Source organism: Stegodyphus dumicola, chromosome 9 (assembly GCF_044657685.1).
Source record: "Stegodyphus dumicola isolate Sdum_Otavi_A_Nest chromosome 9, ASM4465768v1".
NCBI lineage: Eukaryota > Metazoa > Arthropoda > Arachnida > Araneae > Eresidae > Stegodyphus > Stegodyphus dumicola.
The window spans coordinates 191320724-191342615 of record NC_140776.1 but is presented as its reverse complement, the minus strand read 5'-3'; the positions used below and the strand labels follow the sequence as shown (position 1 = coordinate 191342615).

The following is a 21892-nucleotide window of genomic DNA, read 5'->3' as shown; positions in this document are numbered from 1 at the left end:
CGTTGTTCTCCGTTTACTGAGACCCTTAACCCTAAAGACAAATTTCACTGCGGTTGAAATGAACTGATTATGAGTATGTTTTTCTCACTGAAAATATCAAGCTGGCAAATATAACTTTCTGAAGAAAATTATTTGGCACATCTTCTCTTATAACGGAAAAGATCCAAAATCTGTGAGGAAGGAAAATGTAACGATATAATTAGCTAAATAAAGCGTTTATGAATGCGTTTCAAAAGAAAATCTTATTCATAGTCAAAAAAGGAATATCAAATGCTACCTATTTAAAAAGTTTATGGCGCGATAATACTTTTTAAATGTTTTCTTAATGCTTTTCGTTTTATATTTTTTAACTTTAACATTATGTAAATTTTATTCAACAATAAATTTTTATTAACTTTCTTATGACAAAGCGTAAAATTCAAATAATTTCTTAATCAAAATCATTCAAAAATCGCATTTTTCACAGATGGCATGTAAAAACACCAGTGGTGCTGAATACAAAAGAAGAAAAATATTTAGTTCATCAAAGCTGCGCTTTACATTATTCACAATATTATTATTCACAATATTTGCTTTGAACTTACAAGGCTGTTTGACGAAATGCGGAAACTCAAATGAAATAAGTAATTCGTCGAAAAAAGTAATAACAGATAGCTCAGAAGAAAATGGTGTTGAATTTAGAGAATATAGCAGCTTTGATTCAAATAAAAGCAAACAAGTAATAGAAATTTCTGGAAACGAGAAGGATAAAGTAACCATCCATTACACTGATTAACTTCAATGATCCTTCATCATGGACAACCATTTCAGACAATTTTTCTGAACAGAACGTGGACCAGATCAAGCACAAGATGCTGATTTCAGGGAATCTACTTCAGAGGACAGAGGAAGATTTTCCAGAGAATGCTTTTTTAAGAAGTGTTCTAATGGGGTGGTAATACTTCGCAACTAGCTTATTTATTAAAAAAAGAACTCTGTCGTTATTCTGTTTTCCATGCATTCTTTTCACCAAAAGTAAGACAGACTTTACTATTTCCAATCCAAAAAGAGGTTTCAAAGATTGGAAAACCGTAAACGAATTTCCGATTACGAAAATTCTATGATGCTTATCTTCAAAGGAAATGCTTTGAAAAAAAAAAAAAAAAATTAAAGGAGGTGGTTTCATAGATGATTCTTTGCATAAATCAAAAGAATCAGAAAAAGAAAAGGGCCATAAATCTTACGCGTTACATTAGACATTATTTTGTTTTGTGCAAAACAATTTATCTCTTAGAGGTACGATGAAATTATTGGCAGTTCAAGAGCAGGAGTTTTCCTAAACTTAGTTGAATGGATAAGTCATTATGATAGAAATATTGCTTATCATATAACTAATCACAGAAAGGGATTTGTTTCTTATCTGTCTAATAAAGTACAAGATGAATTTATATTACTCTTAGGTAATCATGCTCGATTTGATATCGATCTAGGATCAAAAAAGCGAATTATTTTTGTTTGATATTTGATTGTACACCAGATGTTTCGCATCATGAGCAACTGCATCAGATTCTTAGATACGTGTACATAAAAGACGAATCCATATTTATTTAGGATTTAGGAACGGGGAAGACGGGCACCACAGCTTTACCATTTGGTTAATTGGTTTAGCGCCGTCTCCCCACTACGTGATCCCAGCCGTTTATTGATATTAGCAAACAGATACATAATTTGAAATGAATACAAAATTTGCAATGATACGTAGTTTTGAATGTTAAAAAAAAAAAAAAATTGAAGCTTAATGTATAAAATAGCATAATTATAAACGTACAGAATTTTGAATGTAATACAAAAATTTTAAACATAATATATGACATAACTCTTTAAAAATTCATATTTATTGAAGAAAGCTTTATAGATATAGAAACAAAAGAGAAAACTGATAGGGGTTTAGCAAATGAAATTATTTATAAGTTAAAAAAGGATGGCCTCCCCATTCAAAATGTTCGAGGACAAGGTTATGATAACGGGGACAATAGAAATTTTTATAGAAATTAGAGAATTGTTCGACGCTTTATTTTCACATTTGAAAAGGCAATACGAAAAAGTTAAATGAAATCTCCTCCGATTTTCAGTTTCTAACTGGTAAACAATTAATGTCATTAGATTTAAGTAATTTAAAGGCAGCAGCTTATAACTTGTCGCTTAAATATCCGAATGGTGTATTTTTGGTGTATTTAATTATGACAAAGCACACTAGGGCTATCTGCCTAAGGGGAGGGATGCCTTCGTGGAGGACTTTCTAAGGTAAATTGGCTCGTATACACGTTACACGTGGGGAAAACCACGAAAACGCCCATGCAGCCAGCCCGTTCGCGGGATTCGAACCTCGGACCGAACTACCAGTGTTCAGCGACTTTACCGCTCGGCCGCTTGTGGGCTAAATATCCGAATGAATATGAACGCTGAAGAAATTCAGTCAGAAATATCTAGTTTTAAAAGCCGTCCTATTTCAATAATTCCGGACACAAAAGCAGCTACAAGCTTAGAACTTTTAAAAAATAATTTACGATTATAATTTAGTTCAATTAGGAAGCAACGTTAAGACTAATTTTAACGTTGCCAGTTACTGTAGCTAGTGGCGAAAGAAGCTTTAACAAACTTAAAATAATCAAGAACTATATAAAATCTTCACTAGGCCAAGAAAAACTTTCAAACATGGTCATTCCCTCTATAGAACATGAGTTAAGTAATCCAACAGATTTTGAAAAAATTATTGATGATTTTGCTTCTTTAAAAGTTAGAAAAATTAAATTATAAATATGCGTGAAAAGATTATGCTTTAAATTTTGAGCAGATGTTTTATTTATACTACTTAATATTATTTGCCATTGTTCAAAAAACATATTTTTAATGTTTTCCATTTCAAAATTGTTAATCATTATATATATATATATAATTATATTATATATATATATATATATATATATATATATATATATATTTCACTTTGTGGAATATACAATTTTAAAATTAAATTAGATTTCTGTAAGTTATTGTATTTTCACTTGAAATAGTTACTTTTAATGAGCATAAAATATATGTATACATATAGTTAATTTGTTCAAATCTTTTCAATATCTTAAAGACAGTGAAATGAGCAATAAATAACATAAAAGAATACAAAAAACAAAAAATTCTGAAAAGCAAAGTATAATTAATGATATTTTATCTTATATTTTCAAGAGAAAAAAATTACAATGAAATAAGCTATATCCCTTAATACAAATATTCATTATCCTAATAAAAAAATTAACCAACTTTCCGTTGAAGAAAAAAAAAATCATGCAAAACTTTTCAATATCTTACAAATAGTGAAATAAACAAAAAATAACATGAAAGAAACTCAAAAAACAAAAAATTCCGCGCAGAATTTTACTCTGCAGAACAACTTTATCAAAAAAATCAATAAAAATGTATTATATATATAAAAAAATGACATTGAAATATGCTAATCTCTTAAAAACAGTGACATAAGGAATAGGATGAAAAATTGTTGCCATACCCATATTTCTAAAAAAAAAAAAAAAAAAAAAAAACAATAAGAAAGGAAAATTATTGCCAAAATCACATTTTTAAAGATGTGAGAAGAATACTCGGAAGCTTCATTTAAAAAATTTTTTAAAAATACAAAATATCATTTTTCCAAAATTCTTTTAGTAAAAGCAGTCGCAAGGATGAAAGTTTAACGTGTCCAAAAATCGAAGAAAAATAAACTGTACATTTTTAAAAATAAATTTTTTTAGAAAAAATTCCGTTGAAAAGGTGTTGGAAGCTCACTTTGTTAAATAAATTCGTATTCAATCGATTTATCGAAACACGAAATTTATTTTAAGTTGGTAAAATAGCTAAGTGCCTACGTTTCAGGACGATGTGAAAATGGAGTATGTAGAGTAAAATCTCGCTTTCCTATAGCCCATTACGTCTCAAAATGACGCGTTTTCGTCACAAAACATAAAATAAAAAAATTTCGAAAAAATCGCTTCGAGGTTCACTGGCTATTGTCTGGATGCACCTACGTATTGAATTTCGTAGCCGTGGGTCTAATAGCTTACGCGCAGCGCGAACGAAAGACACATACACTGACACACAGATAACTCTTTCTTTTATTATATGTAGAGATTATATGTATATATATGCAATAATGCATATATATATATTTTTAGCGCTTGTTTGTATAATGTTACGTTTCCAAACTTCATTTAGTATTATTTATTTATTTCCTCCCTTACAAGTAGGTAAACAAATAATCTTGCATTGTATACAGGGGCGCACATTTATCGCTTTGCCTCAGGTGAAGAAATATGTAGACACGGCTCTGGCAGATTTACTAAAGGCATAAAAACCTTAACCGGAATATATGAACAACATAATTCAATTATTTTTAAAGCAAAAAATGCACAATTTACAAACATAAGAACTAAGAAACTGAGACGAGTAACAAAATGTATATATATATATATATTTATATACATTTGGTGCGGCAGATTGCAACCAAAATGGAGGTGCACATCTACATGTTATAGCAGTCCTACATATACAAAATTACGTTAAGTTACAACGTTATGAGGCTATTCGTTTTTGAGTTACGTGAGATACGTACGTGAACATACGTACGTAGAGACGCCACGAAAACAATCTCTTCAGAATTCATTTTAAATCAGTTTTATACATTTTTGGGCAAAAAGAATTCTTTATTCTGCTCTTAGGTACAGATGTCACGCAGAAGTGTCATTAAATTGCATTGAATAGGGGTCAAATTATGATAGAAAATTATGAATATTCAGAAAAATTATAAGATTTAAGTAAGATGCTGTCCGCAATCAATAAATGCTATTAAAATCAATAAAATAATATTTAACAACATTAATAATTCCTCCTGTCAATTCATAAAAATCATGCTATTACCGCAGTTTCTAATTATAATTATAATCATTGGTAAACTTTCACAGTTTTGACTAGAACATGATTTTTATCACTATCATTTATAAATAAAACCAGTGATTACCAAAATTTTACGTTTTCAGATTTTAAAAGACTAAAAATAATCAGAAAAACTTTCAATCGCAAAATTTAAAATACTGTGTCACTTTGCATTTAATTTAGTTTATATGAAGAAGCACCTCAGTATGTAAGAGAAGTAGGTATTGGGAAGTAAAGTGTAAGAATATACAAACGCAGATTCATACTTCGTATCTTCATGTAAAAAATTTACATTTCTTGCGCACATACTTCTAAAAACGGGATAAAAAGTGTGTCATTTTTTTCCCCCCTTGGAAACATACGTACAAATATAAACTGCTATTGTTACTGTTAAATATAAATCCCTCACACATAGAATTAATTAATTCCGGATTAAATTTACTTTTGATGCTGATTTAGGTTCAAAAGAATTTATTGAAAGACACTCGAACATGTATTTGAGTTATGGCAGAGCCTACGAAGACTGTCTGCTTAGGGAAAGAGATGCCTTTATGGAGAACTTGTTGAAGTGAACACTATTTAGAGTTGTTACAGTAATAATAGCAGTAATACATCAAAACATCTCAAATTTATCTGATGAGCTCAAATATTAAATTAAATAGTTTTTTATTTAATTTAATAGTTGAGATAATCTAAATAACATTTACCCTAAAATTACGTAAAATAATATATTTATTTGTTTACACAATATTTCTGTAATTAACGTAAAACTAAAATAATAATGAAAGTAAATAAATATTTATACAATAATGCCAATTTCTGAAAAACCAAATTTACTTACTTCTTAGTCTTTCTAACCTCGGAATTGAACATCGTTTTTTTTCTTTCGCCTTTCACACACAGACATTCGCCACTGACTGACTAAATGACAAGAGAAAAAGGGGACAACATAGGAAGCTATATAAGTGATTTCCAGCCTTCGACAATTAGTCCCAAGATACTCCACACCCCCCCTCAAAAGTTGCTCCTACACCGGTTTTTTTATCCCGGGTTTTTATCTTGTTTCCTGTTCGTCCCTATCCCTATGTGTTCTAAATAGAACCCTGCCAAGAATACCACGTTATCTCTTGTGTTAACCCTTAAACACTGACATTTGTGTTTAATTTAATAGCACAAATGTCAGTGCAATGGATATTGAAGTAACAGGTTCGAAGAGAATTGCTATTCGAAGAATGAAAAAAAATTACGTTAACAAATGGAAAATACAGTGGTTCTTTTCACCTAAAAACAAAGGATTTATAGAACTAATTAAAATAACAAATAAAATGAAATGTATGAACAATATTGATGTTAATCAGGTTTTAACTGGACATGGTAGGTTTTCGTTCTATTTTAACCGATTTAATCTGCAGGAAAATAGATCATGTAATAGTTGTCAGGTTGATGGTGATGCTAGGCATTTCGTGGTTGATTGTAGTTTAACAGCCCCTGTTAGACAGATTTTTAACATTACTGATTTTAATGTAAGTGTCATTAATTTTAAAGTTTTCAAATCATATTCTCTTGCTCTAATGAAGTTCATGAATGAAAATAGGGCGCTAGTAGGAATCTTCTGTTAAAATTGAATTTTGTATTTATAATGGGTTTTAGATATCTGTGGTGTTCTATGTTGTGAATTTGTGTTTATGGATTTTTACTTCCTTGTACGAAGTAAAAAGGAAGCACTGTAATCGCGAAAAGTTTCAGGCAGCATATTTCAACGAAAATATCCATTTTGACCGCTATCGAATGCAATTTAACGATGTCTTTGTGTGATATCTGTACGTAAGGACAGAATAAAATACTCTTTTCCTTCAAAAAAATTATAAAACTGCTTTAAAATGAATTCTGAAGAGAATTTTTCGTGGCGTCTGTACGAACGTATGTACGTACGTGCGTACGTACGTATCTCGCATAACTCAAAAACGAGTAGCCTCAGAAGGTTGAAATTTTGTATATAGGACTGCTATAACATGTAGATGTGCACCTCGTATTTTGGTTGCAATCGGCCGCACCAAACGCATATAAATATATATATATATATATATATATATATATATATATATCCACTCTGTTACCCGGCTCAGTGATCTCAGTTTCTTTACTCTTATATGTTGGTAAATTGTACAATTTTTGGTTTAAAAATGATTGAATTATGTTGTTTTTATCTTCCGGTTAAGGATTTTATGCCTTTAGTAAATCTGTGTGCAATATTTTTAGAATTATCAGCAATTTTAAAGTTGTTTAATTGCCGCTACGTTTTTTTTAATGGCGGCCATTGATGTTTACATTTGAAACAGGAGACTAGTGGATTTGTTGCCAATCTAGAGAAACTTAGCTTCGCAACAACAAAGATAACGCCTTCATTTATTATTTAAATCATGCTTAATCCGTTCTGGAATTTTTTCGAGGAAATAAGTGTTTAAGATTTACTTTGTAATTTTTAATATACATATTTTGAGTTCTTTCGCGAGAACTGAATTAATTAAATGAGAAATACTCAATCGTCTGTGAAAAACTGTTTCTTTTTTGTTTTGTCTGCTTAATTTCTTTTATATTTCATTCTAGCTTTATTATAGTATTTGAATAGAACATGTGGCAAAGATTAGATAATTCTATTCTTTAAATGATATAAATTTTGTGCATTATGAGTTATAATATGAACGAAATATATAAGTTAACTGTAATATAATTATTGGATTATATAACAGTTAACTTAGTTTCCGTTATAAAATTATTATATAAGTCAGCTGTTATATAATTATTAATACTGTTAAGTGAATCTAGCGCCAGAGTTTCGCTATCGTAAACAAGTACTAGAGTGAATTTTAAAGAATGCATTTATTCTATTGTGGTTTATGCGCTGTCGGGGAAGTAGATTTAATTCAATCCAATAAGTTTAAATGAAATGCAAGAAAAATGCGTATAATTTAATATTCCAATACAAGGAAGTCATGTGGTGTACACATCAGATTTTTTTTGTTTGTTTGTTGGTCTGTAATTTTGTGTTAGATGTGCTTCCTTATTTTTGATTTAGTATTTTTGTTTGTTGTTTGGGGGTGGCTGGGTTACTGGCTGCCCTCGTTTGTGGAGATACAGGACCCTTCTTTTGAGCTATGGGGACACTCGTGTCCAGGTGGGCTGAATGGAGCCTCCAATTCTTACACAGAGGTGGGGTGTATATGACCGCGCCAATGTTTTAGAACTGCGAAAGTGTTTAGTTACTGTATAGTTATTCTATTCCCTTTCAGTACTTTCAAGTTGACATAAAATATAACTATTTCTAAATTTTTATTAAACTCTATCCATTAGTTATATTTTTTAAATAATTTTTAAAACTGCGCCGCGGTCCTATAGACCTCACCTCTGCGTTCAAGTAACTTTTCTCTCGCCTGAGGGGGGGGGGGGGATGGCTTTATCACTACTTGAGTGTTGAACTTGTAAAGGAACTTAATTCTAAAGGTTTGACGTATGTCGGTAATATGAAATAAATAAAAAAAAAAAAAAAAAAAAAAAAAAAACAAAAAGAGAGAGAGAGAGAGAGAAATACGAAGCGAATTTTTTCCAAATAAAACGAAAAGTAAAGGATTTTCCCTTTGCGCATTCATATTCAGAATGACTCTCGTTTTATATGTGCCTCAAAAATTAAAAAGTGTTTATTGTCATTTCTTCAATGCATCATTCGAAATCAGAAGATCTTGAGACTGGGAAATGAGAAATAATAACACTTTACAATTTGACTAAAGGAGGTGTAGATGCATTGGATGAAAAATGTTCTAAACATTCTACAGATCGAAGAACAAGGCGATGGCCGATGGCCATATTCTTTAGGTTACTTGATATAAGTGGAATTAATGCACACGTAACACGTCAATGAGAAAAAAAACTGTTTCTTTGACGGAGTTATCATAAGAATTAGTGAAACCGCATATGGAACGGAGGCTTCAAAACCCAACTGTGAACTGAGAAATAAACATGTGCATTCAGAGAGTGCTAGGAATTTCCAGCGGAATCTATTCTAGCTAGTGGCGTAGCTAGAACTCTTGGGCTCCCGTGCAAAACATTTTCCTTCTCCCCCAATAAATTTACTGTGCTTAAAAAAAGGGGGGAAGAAAGTCTACATTTGCGGAGATTTTTAAATAAAATCCAGTAGGTTTTACATGCAAGTATACTGCGAGTTTCTATATAAAATCTGCGCCAATCCAAGTTTTTTTCCACTTAATTTAACAACCTAGTAAATAACTGGTTATGTTATAAACTGACAGTCAACATGATAGATTAAACGTACAAAAAAAGAAATTACACTAATATATAGCACTCTGTGTTCAGCTGAGCTTACGAACATGACTTATGCAATAATATACAAGGCATAAATAAGAACTTTTATAATGTAAATGATACATTTGTTAAATATAAAACATATTTATCATAAATTTAATAAAGAAAACTATTTGAATATACAATATTTGTAAAAAATATGTATGGTAAAGTTTTTCCCCCTTTCTTTTAAGAAAACTTTATGGTACACTAAACTACGCGAATATATGATTTTTATACGTGTTTTAAGTTTAAATATGTAAATATAATTCAGCAGGACATTCATGGGCCCCCTAAACCTTCGGGCCCCTATGCGACTGCATTCCTTGCATACCCTTATTTACGCCAATGATTCTAGCCCAGATGTAACTGATACCCTTAAAAGCGTAAAATACGCTTTCTTTGTCTCCCTAGACTAAGAAGAAAAACTACCTATCTATGTTTCAGCTGCAAGAATCCGATATGTAATGCCAAGAGAAATTTGTTAAAAATTGTCCTGAAAATACTTAAAATAATACGCTGCAGTTTTTTAATATTCTTCATATATTATACTTTTTTTGCATTATTTTATATAAATCCAGTTCTGTAGGCGGGAAATTTATTAAATAGTTTGTTTACACGCATTTGCAAGTAAGTAGTATGTATTTTATTTATTTGATTAAATGTTTCGTACTTTTTTAGTAAATGATTTAAAAATGAATTTTTAATGCATTCATTTTAGAGTTTTTACAAGAACTAATTACTTCAATATAACAAGCAAAGTGTATGAATGCTTATATAATAACAATAGTATATTATTTTTAAATTTTATATTTTTAAAATGCATAAAATAGAACGCGATCTGAGAGCCCTCTCCTCTGTGTTTACGTAACAGAAAATGAACCTCTGTACTTAAGGGTTAATTTACAAGTAGCAGAAGGGGCATATTTTAAAAATGTTATGTGCATAATGCAATTTAAAATATTAAACAGCCCTTATTTTAAAAAAGCGTGTCGTAGCATGCATATCTATAACGAATGCTGTTGTAATTATCTTTAAAAACGAAACAATGCTTGTTACATCGGGAGCCGCATGCAAAAGCTCCGCGAGCCGCCGTCTGGCCACATGCGGATTGGATGATTTAATTAAGGCAAAGCACACGAGGGCTATCTGCCTTCGTGGAGGACTTTTTAAGGGAAACTGGCTCGTATACATGTTACACATGGGGAAAAACCACGAAAACGCCCATGCAGCCAGCCCGTTTGCGGGATTCGAACCTTGAACCGAACTACCAGTGTTCAGCGTCTTTACCGCTCGGCCTCTGGTGAGCCCTTGGCCACGTGTGACATATATCATTAATTTCATATTGAATAGACCAGCCTACTGAAATTCATCGAAATTTTAAACCTAATTTACATAAAGGAAAGATTTATTTGCAAAAGTAAGATAATAAAAACATCTGTATGCGGTTTAGAACACATTTTATGTCTTGTACTAATTAATATACAGTGTCAATTTTTTTCTTTTTCTTTTGCGTGTATAAATCCTTTGTGGTACTAATTTTATTAGCACAATGGCCTCATAATCAAGGAGTCCAGGTTCGAGTTCCGGCGACGGCAGTAGCTTATTTAGGATGGAGCAAGGAGAGACATCTGTCACCGGGAGCAGCAACCAGGTGGCGCCAATTGATGCTTCGAAATTTTAGAATGAAATGTTTTCCATTCTTGGCACACAGAAAGGGCTACAAAATCTTCAGCAGTCCCCGTGCGCTATAAAACCTAGTTACGGCTCTGGGCGAGGGCATTGCTCGTTTCTCATGTCTCTTGCTTCTAAAGTCCTAATGACTCTACAGCAGTGCTTCTCAACCACTATGCCGCGGCACTTTTGTGTGCCGTCAAATTCTTAAAGGGTGCCCCCAAATTTTAGACATGTATATAGTATAAATTATTATGGGTTTAATTCTAGTATACGGTACACATGAGACATGGCGAAATTCGGTTTTTAAAAATAAGCCGATTCTGGTATCCAAGCCGATTTTGGTGCCGAAAAACTTCTGTATTTGAATTAAATTTGAACGAAGAGGAAGAACTAGTTTCGCTTTCTAATAATCGAGATTTAATTTTAAAATATTCGGAAGAATCAATTTATTCATTTTCGATTAACATTGGATGCGATTATCCCATGGCGGCCAAAAAAGCTTTAAAAATATTATTTAAGAAATTAAATAATGAAGAATCTGCATGAATGTATGTATGTTTCTCGCATTGTGATAAAACAACGGTACCTAGAGCCATCCAATTTTGAATAGCATAAGTCTCCACCCGAACATGAGCATCTGTAAGCCCAAATTTGGAATTTCTTTTATTATCTATTTCATATTTTGTAAAACTTCAACGAATTTTTGATTAAGAAACTCAACGATTTCAAAGCGAAGAATGGCAAAACTGTACAGAAAAAATCTCTAGCGCGCGAGACTGTATATCGGAAATTCCAAAGATATGCTTTTTTATAATTGCTTTAAATAATAGCCTTATCATAACGTTTTTTTTTTTTTTTTTTTTTTTTTTTTTCATTCTTTGCCTAAAGAGCATTTGCCATTCTATAGAATGCCTAGATATTATACGCAATGCCTAGGGAAGTATATAATTATTCTCATATTTCATACTTTGGCATATATACATTATATACAGTCTTGCATTATATACAGTGCGTAGGTATTCTATAGAATACCGGCATTTTATACTTTGCCGATAACATATATTAGACATAAAATTTACAAACTAAAACAATATGTATTTGTAATCCAATGCACATGCGTAATATGATGCGATATAAGGCTTATAAGGTTTACGTAAGAGGATACTGAATGATTTTTTCGAACCATTTTAAAAGAAAACTAATAGGAAAAAAAAAAGTTGCTGTGGCATTCATTTGACTGCTCTACATTCAAATAAGCCCTAGTCTGCTGCAAATAACAAGGATTATTAAACATTCAACAATACAATTGAGATAATCATAGTTTGCAGGGTGCATGCACAATTGCTTACTCACCTAATGGAGGCAAGCCTCCAGATATATTGCTCACTCCTGAATGCAGCACAAAAAGATGTGAAAAAAAAATCAGCCGACCTCTCTTAATTTCGGAATCTCTTGGGCTCAAAACCCGGAGGAAACTTAAATGTTTGTTAGTGTCTCTCCGAAATGTGGCACTTATATTGCTTGCAAGCCGAATATCCAATCGAGGGGATGATGGTAGAGAAAGAAAAATTGGGTGTTCACCATCAAAACTGGCACAGATCTTCCCTTTTCTCAGAAATACAGTGTCAGTTAATTTTCCCATTGAAAAGAAACATGTTAAGAAGGCAGGCATATTACAATTAGCAGAATGAATGCAAATTACATAGGTTAGCGCAAAAATATGCAATAAGAGGTACCTTTTCTGTTGGTATTTCTATTGGAAATAAGTAAAATTGCTTTGTAATGTACTGAATAAAAATTTTAAAATTTGAATATATCTATGACATGTAAACATAGATTGCAATAACTGATATTATTTAATTCGTGGAAATGAATGTAAATTTATTTTATGTTATGAGAAAAATTTGAACTTGATATAGAAGTACTGATGACATACCGTTGTAAAACAATTATGTCATGTACGAAGTTTGAATAAAACCAAAGAGAAACGTTACAGTATAGATATTTCAACAGTAATCTAAAACACCGAGTCAACATTTTTGTGTTTGATAATTGCTTAATATTTAAAATGGGAAAATTAACTGACACCACATCTCTCAGAAAAGGGAAGATCAGTGCCAGTTTTGATGGTGAACACCCAATTTTTCTTTCTCTACCATCATCCCCTCGATTGGACATTCGGCTTGCCAGTAATATAAGTGCCACATTTCGGAGAGACACTATCCACTTACAAACATTTAAGTTTCCTCCGGGTTTTGAGCCCAAGAGATTCCGAAATTAAGAGAGGTGGCCTGAATTTTTCTTTTTTTTTTTTTTTTTTTAAATTTTAGGCACTGGATAATGCAGTACTTTGTTAAAGGTTTGCAATGAATCCTTTAAAGGTAAATAATTTCTTTTTTGCTACCTTATTTGCAATGGCCTTTCTTTCCTGTGTTTCGTTTTTAATATTTCATCATTCATTTATCCATAATAACAGATTAACGAATGGCATTGAAACCTTGGTAATAGGCAAATCCGTGCCGATTTTCTCTAGTAAGTCCGCCCCCCTTATACAGCTAGCTTGTGTGCACTTGCCATATTTAATAAAACAAAGGAAAGTAGTTTTCCGAAAAAAATAATGATAAAATGAGAGGCACTTTTAAATGTTCTCTTTTAACATCCACAGTCTCAATACCAAAACTGAAAAACCATTGTTTTCTTTGTCAGCTCACCAGGATATGTTTTTGATTAGATACAGAATCCGAATGAAAATGCTACACTTGGCATCCTTCCTATGCGCACATTTTCATAAATTCATGAAGGCATCAAAATTGAAAACACGCATCCCAACAACTGATAAATATGATTTTATATTTTTGTGATAAATATGATTTTATATTTTTGTGATTTTAATGGCATACTTGTTTTAATTTTCAAAGTTTAATGTTATTTAATGGTTTATTATGAACGCTCGTAAAGTAACCCAACTTCAGCATTTATACCTAACTGATTAGAATTTGCGTAAATGCAAACTTATGGATCCTGAACATATGTCTTGAGTTACGAACACTCAAGTTATGATTTTCAAAATGGAATGTATGCCGCTTAATGTATGCTCAGGGGCTTACATTTCCGCTGCTCTCATTAACAAAGCGATGACTTACAGGATGGTTTACAAATGACTTACAGGACCATAAATTTGGCATGGACGGAATTATAATCATATTTTTTTGCAGGCAGACACTGACACTTGGGACTTTCCTGTGATCAACGATCTCGTGTGAATGAACAATGAATAAGTGGAATGTCTACATTGAACACATTTATGGGTTACCAGAGGAGCTCGCCAACATCAGACATAGCAACAAAAGGCGATTATGGAAGAAATGTCTTCAAGGAAGATTAAGGAAGAAAAGTTGATTTCAGTTCTTTGACCGGCGAAATTTTGCAGTAAAATGAGACAAGATGTAAAGTTTTTACATACCAATAAATCGCCCTGATTAAGGCCATAGAACATTCGTTTTCTCGTGTTACAAACATTTTAAAAGGCAAACAACAGCAAAGCACGTGGGACAAAGTTTGAGTACAACAAGGACTCACAGAGTCAGTTTAGCAGCAAAGGAAAGTTGAATGAAGACGCTCTGGGATGAGCTTTAGCTAGTGATCTTATGGACAGGGACTACTCATTCAAAATATATCGCTTCCACAACATTTTCTACTTATGCCGTTGATACTGTTCAGGCATTTACAGTTGAGGTAAGCACAGATTCAGGTATTTGCACTGTTCAGGTATAAGATTAAATCAAGTTTTCCTGCATTTTATCTGTTTAATATTGCATTTATATTTCTTCTTTTAGGTTTCCATTGTTTTTGTGCTATGAACTTGTAAAGTTTATATAAACAATCATCTTTAGAATGGAATAATCCATTTTACGTCAATTTCTATGAAGAAAACGTTTTCGGTTTAAGAACTTTTCGGATGACGAATAGCTTTGAAGCAGGAATTAAATTCATGAACCACGGTTTTACTGTACTGCATCTCAAACCACGGGTATAGAAATATAGTTCTCTTCTAAAATTTTGTCATATAGCACACACACACACACACACCATGGTTGGGCTATGGTGGAAAACGAGACATATGCTGCCACACCACCAAACCGAGAACCGAGATAAATAAACATAGCTGTATGTTCATTTGCCCTCTTTTTGATTGTATAAATAAAGACGAATGTGTGTATTCTTATGTCCTCTTTTGACTGTATATATAAACATAACTACCATTAACTATTCTTTTTTTTATTGCAAGAATAAACACGAAATATAAGATGTTCAAAACCTTTATAATGCATTCTTTTAAATCATTTTGAGATGCACGATTTATTGATCAATGTAATGAAAAGAGTAATTTATAATAGTCATTTTAAGAATCATCGGCCATTTAATTCTTCGAAATTCATCAGTTAATAAATAAAGACTAGTCTTTAGTGATAAATATGAGTAATACTAAAATATATTAAGAGACTTAATCATTAGTTCCAATTATAGTTTTATATGAAGTTAAAAAATCATGTTAAACCGCAAAGAAGTAATAAGATTTTAGATAAGATTTCACAATGATTAAAAAATATGTTGCACTTTTAGAAAGCAATCCGAATATTTTAACTTTTTTCCCATATTAATGTCTCGTAAGGAATAAATGCCTACCGGTAGAATAGGTTTACAATCTTTCGCAGTGACAAAGAGAAAAGGATAACACGTATAGAGTAAAGTGACAAAACTTTCTTGAGTTTTAGAAACATTCGGATGTCTCAGAAAATGCATTCATAAAATATTCAGGCATTTTACGAATATTTTGGATTTTCAAATGTAATTAACACAAATTTCGTATTCTCCTTCAAACGGTCATCATGATGTTTTTGTGAAATTTTGAAATATCTACTAAAAATCAAGTAATCGTGGTTTCTAGGCATAACGTGTTAAGAACTTAAGTAATTTGAATTCTATGCCATAGTATATTTTACTTCTCGTTTCTTAACTTTAATGGAGACAGCTTCCACGCATAAAGAGAAATGTAACTTCATCATACTTTACTTAAGCATTTCCCTTCATAGACATTCATTTACGTGTATGCACGGAACGAAAAATTATTTGATTATTGAATTTATTTCTATTGTGATTTCAGAAAATAGTTACGTAATTATACGGAAGCGAATTCATGTCTACATTTTCCTAAATCCAGAAAAATATGCAGCATTTTTTGGATGTACTAATCCTAAATGGAAACATTGTATTAAAGTGCGGGTTTCAAGGTTATTCTTTATGTTATATATTTTTTCCTTGTGCGAAGTAAAGGGAGTATTGTAATCGAGAAAAATTTCGGGTACCTTATTTCGACGAAAATATCAATTTTGAACTCTTTCGAACCCATATGAATGAATTTTTTTCGTATGACATAGGTACATGCGGACAGAATAAAGCGCTATTTTTTTTCAATATGGATTACGAAATAGATTCTAAATGCATCCAGAAGGAATTTTGTCATGACGTCACTAGGTATATATGTATGTATCTCTCTTACCCAACTCAAAAACGATTAGCCGTAGAATGTTGAAATTTTGTATATGGAACTGCTATATATATATATATATATATATATACATATATATACCTACTCTGTTACGCAGCTCGATGAGCTCAGTTTTTTCCCCCATATGTTGGTAAATTGAGCATTTTTTGTTTGAAAGAGATTGAATTATGTTGTTCTAATGTTTCGGTTAAGGTTTTTATGCCTTTAGTTAATCCGCATGCAATAGTTCTAGAATTATCAACAAATTAAAAGAGTAAGTGACAGATAGGCCTAATGTGTCTGCTGTTTGTTTACATCTGAAACTCTTAGTAGTATAGTGAATTCCGTCAGCTGGCGCTTCAACTTCAATGTCTTTTGGGACCAAAAGTTTATTTTTAAGTTTTTGTGCATCGAAAATGTTGTCCTTCTGCACGCTGGATGAATTGCTTAATTTTGCGTAGAAAATTTAATTTTAATTACACTGTTTATAACTGCATTTGATATTTTAGGTTTTTCTGTATTTTACTGTTTTTAATGACGATGTTTTGAATTTATTTATCTTTGCTTTGCCGCGAAGTGAGAACTGAATCGATTGAATGAGAAATATTATCTCTAATGAAATTCGAGGAAAAAATACGTTTAAATGAAGAGCAGCAAAAAAATTCTATTATTTAATAAGCCGTACAAGGAAGTTGTGTGGTGTCCACATGAGAATTTTTTTATTTTTAAAATTAATTTTCCACTAGATAATAAAAATATCGATCTACTTAAAAATGATACATATAATAATCAACTATCAAAGAAATCTGAGAAGTTATATTTAATGATGGACAGAAAAACTGTCTAGTTTTCTAGTAATTGACGATTTCGAACAGAACACGAAATCATTCATTATCCAAAGCCTCATGCACTTGTACAATGAAGAATCAACTACATGTAGTTCGCTTTCAGACTGTTATGTCTAACACTCGCAAAGAGCATAAATGTAACACACCCAGCTGCCCTACGCTATTAGCATGAAGGCTTTGTGATTGAAAAGTGCTGGTCACTTACGTAACACGAGTACCGTATTCTATCCAGCTATTGGCATTACATGTCAACCAGCATTTATCTACCCAGTTTAAAAAAATCTTTTTGGGATGCGATGTTTCTGAGGAGGAAGATGGAGCAAATTCTGAGACATGATAGACGTCTAGCTTGATAGCATGATGCTTGATAGCTAGCTTGATGTTCTGCGGCATCCAGCTTGATAGCACTTTAGATAAAAAGCGGTTCCGCTGATTCCTCAACAGTTGGACGTTAGGATTTTTCCTCAATCTAGGAAGTGTCTACCCGTACGACGTCGGACGTTTAGCTGAAACATGGTAAAAATGCTAAACATACGACTGGTTGCGCAGAGACCATCTGCGCATGAACATGCCTCCAATGTGCCATGCGAATCGAGCGCCATTTTGTTCTCGAACACGTCCGACGTCGTACGGGTAGACACAGCCGCCCTCAATCTACTGAGAAACTATCGATAGACATGAATCAAATTATCGATAGACATTCATTCGAAATGTGGCTGGATTTTATAGCTTCTGTCTATATTTTCAAAATTAGCGACGGCATCTATTATCATAAACTCCCGGCATACTTGACGAAAATTTTGCTTTGCTAGGGCTGTAGAATTGCTTCTATCAAACTCGCACAGTCTGTCTAATATTTATTATTTAATTGCTAAATATCAGAAAGACCTTATCAGGTTCAATGTTCCGTCTTACTTTCTTTGGGAACATGCACGGACCTGACTCGGAACAGGAAGCTTACTAAAGCTATGTTCAATAACTGTGGGAAGTAGACAAGATACACATAAAGGGTATACAAAACCCTTTATTTTTCACTCTTTACAATAATTTCCGTACTTCGGAATACAGAGACCAACTACTTGTTGTCTGAACGTAAGAATATAAAAAATATAACTAAACTCTAACTTAAATTTGGAATAATAAACGTGGAAGATTGGCCTTATATTAACAGGAAGCCGTATGTAGTACAGAGAACTGTTAACACTACAATACGTTTAAAATTATCACGAGGATTAAACCTCTGGCCTGGAAGGCAAACAGCAACCGAGTAAAACTTCTAAGGCAAGCGGTCTGCTTCGACTAACTCCTTCCTCTCTCTCGCTTGGCAAAAAGCCACAACTTAAGCACTTAGCGTTCGCCAGACAAATTTTGCATAAATAAGTTAACGCTTTTAATTCTGGCCGGAAGTAGAAAATAAGAAGTGATAGTAAAGATTTAAAATAAAATAAACGTTAGTAAAACTTAAGATCCTTACAACCTGTCTTATTTTTATTATTTGGTTACACACACGTTTATTAGCCAGACATTCCACTCATCATAATGTCCTGTATGTCTTTAAATCCACTTGTAATCTGCATTTTCAAAAATGGGTAGAATTGTTTAGCTCACGCAATATATCTAATATTGTCTGGAGTCCAATATTCTAGAACAGAGACTTAAATTATAATCGTACAGAAAAGTGATGTTCACGATAATCACAGAAAATTTATCGGTTCGAAGCAGTGTAGATTTCTAAACTGGGCATCTTAGCACCTTTTTAAATAATTTCAAAATTCCAGATACATTTCAAATTAGAATATGGTGTCTATAGATTAAAAGTCTATAGAATACTGAATACGATCTATAGATTGAAATCAGTACACGTATTCATTTGGATATTAAACTTGGATTGCAAGGGTTTAGATCAACCAAAGCTTGCTTCCCTTCTTCGGATATGCTTTATATTTTGTTTGTACCAAAAGCATTTTACAGAAAATCGTGCCACCATATCATACTCCAGATTGGCTATACATACTATTTCTTTTGAGATTTACTTAAAAATTCTTTTATTTATTTAAGTATAAAGGATTCATTTGTTTTTCTCGCTCATATAAACTTTAGCTCCAGTTTAACTGCATACGTTTGCAATAATCTGCCGCCACAATTAATCTCAGAATCTTCTATTTTTCTTTGATTTTTATGGCGGTCTTTGACTTTTCTTTAATTTACACCATGCATTGCACTATGTAACTCATAAACCTGATGTAAAGTGAATATGATTTAACGCTGAAACTCTCTGGCTCTATTTAATTACCCAAGTATATTTCCGTCGTTACGTAGAATTATGTAAATGAGTAAATGGATTCCTAATATTAGATTGCTCACCTTTAAGGGGACTCATACACCTTAAAACCCATAAGATGTTCGAATAGGTGACTGTTGCAAGAATTGGGATAACTTATTTATTTTAAAAGCAATTACTACCAACTTTTTACAGCTGACTACATAATAAAGCTGCTTTCTGAAATAGCAACCAGAAAGTTTGTGTTGCCACAAATATTTGTATAATTTAATCCGCTTTGTGACAACATTTTTCGTCATGTTTCCAACTTGCGCGCACAGTTTAAAACATTCTGTTTCATAATTTAATTCCATATTTAATATATAGCTTTTATAACATTTGGAAACGACTGTGAACCTAAAATTCTAAAAAATTTCACTTTAAATTTTTATTTTATTTTGAATTGAGTTTATAAAATGCATTTTATTAACAAAATTTGTAATGCTTTCGTCCATAAAATTTTTCAGTATTAAAATATTCATCATATTGTTGGTTCAGTTAAAAAATAGTGCCCATATAAAGAATTCCATCGAATTTCAAGTATGCATCATTAGCCATTTTTAAAATATCATGCGCGCAAGGTGGAAACAGGACGAAATATTTTGTCGCAAAGAGGATTAATTTACAAAAATATTTGTGGCAACACAAACTTTCTGGTTACTAGTTTCCAAAGCAACTATATTATGTAGTCAGCTGTAAAATGTTGAAAGTAATTGCTTTTAAAATAAATAAAATATTCCAATTCTTGCAACAGTCACATATTCGAAAATCATGAAGGGTTTAAGGTGTATGAGTCCCCTTAACGTAAGTCAACAAATTATTCTTTCTTCTAGGAAAATTAAGTAATTATTTATCCTGCCTGCCAGCAGCCAAATGAATGAGGTTGCCGAATACTGTTACTTCAACATAAACCCGATTGTTTAAAAATACTTATCTGCGAACGGGCTCATGTATTGGTATTTTCGTAGATTTCTATATGAAAAAGAGAATTTTGTTTAGAAAGTCCTATAGAGAAGTTTCTTTAGAAAGTTCTTCACGAAATACTTATATACTTTTAAACATTAAAATAAATTTCCTGGAGATATTTCAATTTTGAACACTTTTGTTAGCAAACACCGCCGAATACTGGTAACTAGTCCTACATTCGGTTCCTATGAACGGGCTGATTTCAGGTGATTTTAGTTATGGGTAAAATGATCAGACATCTCGGATTGCATAATACTGCCCTGCATTTCAATGCAACATAGCACTTCGAGATATGTCCTAGTAAATATCCATAGTGTGTAAATATTCCCAGATTTTGTAAATAGAATTGACATGATTTTGTTATTGCTGCTGTATATACTCGACCCTTTTGTAGGATTAGAAATGCAGTCAATGATCAAATAATCGTACTTTCTCGATGTTAGAAAACTCGCGACGTGCACAAAAAGCAAATGAATTTTTTATGAAAACAAATTGTGACTTTCTATTTCAACTGCGTTTTATACTTCAAAAATAAACAATGAAATTAAATAATTCGAGCTATACTGCTATACTGATTTTGCCAACTAAGAATCATAAAACGAACCTTAGGTTGAAGAAATCCCGAACCACTCAGTAACAGTGTGGCTAAAATGTGTGTTTTATAATCCTTTTTTTCTAATGAAGCTTGCATTTTCATAAACCGTTATTGGTAGAAGCTAGGCCAGTAGCTAGGTTCTGTAAACACAAGTGATTGCTGTATTGCTGAATCTAGCTAACCGCCCTGCTTCCGCCCCAGCTTTGAAAGAGAACAATACGAGGGAGGTATGAGGATCTCCCACACATCTTTTCACACTAGCTTCTCACAAGGACTTCCAGCTCACTATGTATTTTCAGTGTCCCTTACCGCACAGACACTATTCGCTTACAAATATTCATGTCTTCTCCGGGATTTCAACTCGGGCCCATCGGTACGGCAGTCAGCGTCGCAAGCCACCATTATAAGGACTGGGCAGCTGGTTATTATAGACATTATTGCATCGAGTTCTGTACCACAAAACTGTAAAGGAATTCCTAAGAAATAATGTCACTTAACAAAGAGGGGTTTTTTTTCGCAGCTGACTAAGTAAGAACATGAAACTTTATGTGAATTTGCCACCTCTATTTATCATATAATAATAGATCCATAATGCATAAGGCCAATAATCTTTTCGTTGATAT

General features: G+C 32.3%; 1 long non-coding RNA gene across 4 annotated transcripts in view; it reads left to right on the top strand.

Annotated features, from left to right (window-relative positions):
• The window catches only part of LOC146995601 (uncharacterized), a 214508-nt gene that overhangs the window by 144987 nt on the left and 47629 nt on the right, over positions 1-21892 (top strand). The window contains exon 2 of one of the 4 annotated variants that reach the window (XR_015043183.1): positions 14208-14727. The exons of the other annotated variants lie outside the window; for them this stretch is intronic. This is a non-coding gene — a long non-coding RNA (uncharacterized LOC146995601). The remainder of the gene's footprint in view (positions 1-14207; positions 14728-21892) is intronic. 4 annotated transcript variants of the gene reach the window in all.